This window comes from Lissotriton vulgaris, chromosome 4_1 (genome assembly GCF_964263255.1).
Source record: "Lissotriton vulgaris chromosome 4_1, aLisVul1.2, whole genome shotgun sequence".
Lineage (NCBI taxonomy): Eukaryota > Metazoa > Chordata > Amphibia > Caudata > Salamandridae > Lissotriton > Lissotriton vulgaris.
In genome coordinates, this window is record NC_141691.1 from 1,083,260,982 (window position 1) to 1,083,265,981 (window position 5,000).

A 5,000-nucleotide genomic window follows, 5' to 3' on the forward strand; every position below is an offset into this window, starting at 1 on the left:
CTATCTATCAGCTAGATAGCTAGATTATCTAGCTATCTAGCTATCTATCAATCTATCTATCTATCTATCTATCTAGCTATCAATCTAGATATCTATCTAGCTATCTAGCTATTTATCTAGCTATCTATCAATCTAGCTATCTATCTAGCTATCAATCTAGCTAGCTATCTAGTTAGCTATCTAGCTATCTATCAATCTAAATATCTAGCTATCTATCAATCTAGCTAGCTATCTAGCTATCTAGCGATCTATCAATCTAGCTATCTAGCTATTTATCTAGCTATCTATCAAGCTATCTATCTAGCTATCTAGCTATCTATCTAGCTATCTAGCTATCTAGCTATCTATCTAGCTATCTATCAATCTAGCTATCTATCAGCTAGCTATCTAGCTATCTATCAATCTAGTTATCTATCTAGCTATATATCAATCTAGCTATCTATCTAGCTATCTAGCTCTCTAGCTATCTATCAATCTAGCTATCTAGCTATCTATCAATCTAGCTAGCTATCTAGCTACCTATCTAGCTATCTATCTGGCTATCTAGCCATCTAGCTATCTATCTAGCTATCTAGCTATCTAACTATCTAGCTATCTATCTAGTTATCTATCTATCTATCTATCTATCTATCTATCTATCTATCTATCTATCTATCTATCTATCTATCTATCTATCTATCTATCTATCTATCTATCTATCTATCTATCTATCTATCTATCTATCTATCTATCTATCTATCGATCTATCGATCTATCAATCTAGCTATATAGCTATTTATCTAGCTATCTATCTAGCTATCTATCTAGCTATCTATCTAGCTTTCTATCTAGCTATCTAGCTATCTATCTAGCTATCTAGCTATCTATCTATCTAGCTATCTAGCTATCTATCTAGCTATCTAGCTATCTATCTAGCTATCTATCTAGCAATCTAGCTATCTAGCTATATATCTTTCTAGCTTTCTATCAATTTAGCTTTCTATCTAGCTATCTATCAATCTAGCTGTCTATCAATCTAGCTATCTAGCTATCTATCAATCTAGCTAGCTATCTAGCTATCTAGCTAGCTATCTATCTAGCTATCTAGCTATCTATCAATCTAGCTATCTATCAGCCAGATAGCTAGATTATCTAACTACCTAGCTATCTATCAATCTAGCTATCTATCTAGCTATCAATCTAGCTAGCTATCTAGCTATCTAGTTAGCTATCTATCAATCTAGATATCTAGCTATCTATCAATCTAGCTAGCTATCTAGCTATCTGTCTAGCTATCTAGCTATCTAGCTATCTATCTAGCTATCTAGCTCTCTATCAATCTAGCTATCTAGCTATCTATCAATCTAGCTATCTATCTATCTATCTATCTAGCTAGCTATCTATATATCTATCTATCTATCTATCTATCTATCTATCTATCTATCTATCTATCTATCTATCTATCAGCTAGCTATCTATCAATCTAGCTATCTATCTAGCTATCTACCAATCTAGCTATCTATCTATCTATCTATCTATCTATCTATCTATCTATCTATCTATCTATCTATCTATCTATCTATCTATCTATCTATCTATCTATCTATCTATCTATCTATCTATCTATCTATCTATCTATCTATCTATCTATCTATCTATCTATCTATCTATCTATCTATCTATCTATCTATCTATCTATCTATCTATCTATCTATCTATCTATCTATCTATCTGTCTATCTGTCTATCTGTCTATCAGCCAGAAAGCTAGATTATCTAACTACCTAGCTATCTATCAATCTAGCTATCTATCTAGCTATCAATCTAGCTAGCTATCTAGCTATCTAGTTAGCTATCTAGCTATCTATCAATCTAGATATCTAGCTATCTATCAATCTAGCTAGCTATCTAGCTATCTGTCTAGCTATCTAGCTATCTAGCTATCTATCTAGCTATCTAGCTCTCTATCAATCTAGCTATCTAGCTATCTATCAATCTAGCTATCTATCTATCTATCTATCTATCTATCTATCTATCTAGCTAGCTGTCTATCTAGCTATCTAGCTATCTATCTATCTATCTATCAGCTAGCTATCTATCAATCTAGCTATCTATCTAGCTATCTACCAATCTAGCTGTCTATCTAGCTATCTAGCTATCCAGCTATCTATCAATCTAGCTATCTAGCTATCTATCAATCTAGCTATCTATCTATCTATCTATCTATCTATCTATCTATCTATCTATCTATCTATCTATCTATCTATCTATCTATCTATCTATCTATCTATCTATCTATCTATCTATATCTATCTATCTATCTATCTATCTATCTATCTATCTATCTATCTATCTATCTGTCTATCTGTCTATCTGTCTATCTGTCTATCTGTCTATCTGTCTATCTGTCTATCTGTCTATCTGTCTATCTAGTTATCTAGCTATCAAGCTATCTAGCTATCCAGCTAGCTATCTAGCGATCTATCAATCTAGCTATTTATCTAGCTATCTATCTAGCTTTGTATCTAGCTATCTAGCTATCTGTCTAGCTATCTAGCTATCTATCTAGCTATCTAGCTATCTATTTAGCTATTTATCAATCTAGCTATCTATCAGCTAGATAGCTAGATTATCTAGCTATCTAGCTATCTATCAATCTATCTATCTATCTATCTATCTAGCTATCAATCTAGATATCTATCTAGCTATCTAGCTATTTATCTAGCTATCTATCAATCTAGCTATCTATCTAGCTATCAATCTAGCTAGCTATCTAGTTAGCTATCTAGCTATCTATCAATCTAAATATCTAGCTATCTATCAATCTAGCTAGCTATCTAGCTATCTAGCGATCTATCAATCTAGCTATCTAGCTATTTATCTAGCTATCTATCAAGCTATCTATCTAGCTATCTAGCTATCTATCTAGCTATCTAGCTATCTAGCTATCTATCTAGCTATCTATCAATCTAGCTATCTATCAGCTAGCTATCTAGCTATCTATCAATCTAGTTATCTATCTAGCTATATATCAATCTAGCTATCTATCTAGCTATCTAGCTCTCTAGCTATCTATCAATCTAGCTATCTAGCTATCTATCAATCTAGCTAGCTATCTAGCTACCTATCTAGCTATCTATCTGGCTATCTAGCCATCTAGCTATCTATCTAGCTATCTAGCTATCTAACTATCTAGCTATCTATCTAGTTATCTATCTATCTATCTATCTATCTATCTATCTATCTATCTATCTATCTATCTATCTATCTATCTATCTATCTATCTATCTATCTATCTATCTATCTATCTATCTATCTATCTATCTATCGATCTATCGATCTATCAATCTAGCTATATAGCTATTTATCTAGCTATCTATCTAGCTATCTATCTAGCTATCTATCTAGCTTTCTATCTAGCTATCTAGCTATCTATCTAGCTATCTAGCTATCTATCTATCTAGCTATCTAGCTATCTATCTAGCTATCTAGCTATCTATCTAGCTATCTATCTAGCAATCTAGCTATCTAGCTATATATCTTTCTAGCTTTCTATCAATTTAGCTTTCTATCTAGCTATCTATCAATCTAGCTGTCTATCAATCTAGCTATCTAGCTATCTATCAATCTAGCTAGCTATCTAGCTATCTAGCTAGCTATCTATCTAGCTATCTAGCTATCTATCAATCTAGCTATCTATCAGCCAGATAGCTAGATTATCTAACTACCTAGCTATCTATCAATCTAGCTATCTATCTAGCTATCAATCTAGCTAGCTATCTAGCTATCTAGTTAGCTATCTATCAATCTAGATATCTAGCTATCTATCAATCTAGCTAGCTATCTAGCTATCTGTCTAGCTATCTAGCTATCTAGCTATCTATCTAGCTATCTAGCTCTCTATCAATCTAGCTATCTAGCTATCTATCAATCTAGCTATCTATCTATCTATCTATCTAGCTAGCTATCTATATATCTATCTATCTATCTATCTATCTATCTATCTATCTATCTATCTATCTATCTATCAGCTAGCTATCTATCAATCTAGCTATCTATCTAGCTATCTACCAATCTAGCTATCTATCTATCTATCTATCTATCTATCTATCTATCTATCTATCTATCTATCTATCTATCTATCTATCTATCTATCTATCTATCTATCTATCTATCTATCTATCTATCTATCTATCTATCTATCTATCTATCTATCTATCTATCTATCTATCTATCTATCTATCTATCTATCTATCTATCTATCTATCTATCTATCTATCTATCTATCTATCTGTCTATCTGTCTATCTGTCTATCAGCCAGATAGCTAGATTATCTAACTACCTAGCTATCTATCAATCTAGCTATCTATCTAGCTATCAATCTAGCTAGCTATCTAGCTATCTAGTTAGCTATCTAGCTATCTATCAATCTAGATATCTAGCTATCTATCAATCTAGCTAGCTATCTAGCTATCTGTCTAGCTATCTAGCTATCTAGCTATCTATCTAGCTATCTAGCTCTCTATCAATCTAGCTATCTAGCTATCTATCAATCTATCTATCTATCTATCTATCTATCTATCTATCTATCTATCTATCTATCTATCTATCTATCTATCTATCTATCTATCTATCTATCTATCTATCCATCTATCTAGCTAGCTGTCTATCTAGCTATCTAGCTATCTATCTATCTATCTATCAGCTAGCTATCTATCAATCTAGCTATCTATCTAGCTATCTACCAATCTAGCTGTCTATCTAGCTATCTAGCTATCCAGCTATCTATCAATCTAGCTATCTAGCTATCTATCAATCTATCTATCTATCTATCTATCTATCTATCTATCTATCTATCTATCTATCTATCTATCTATCTATCTATCTATCTATCTATCTATCTATCTATCTATCTATCTATCTATCTATCTATCTATCTATCTATCTATCTATCTATCTATCTATCTATCTATCTATCTATCTATCTATCTGTCTATCTGTCTATCTGTCTATCTGTCTAT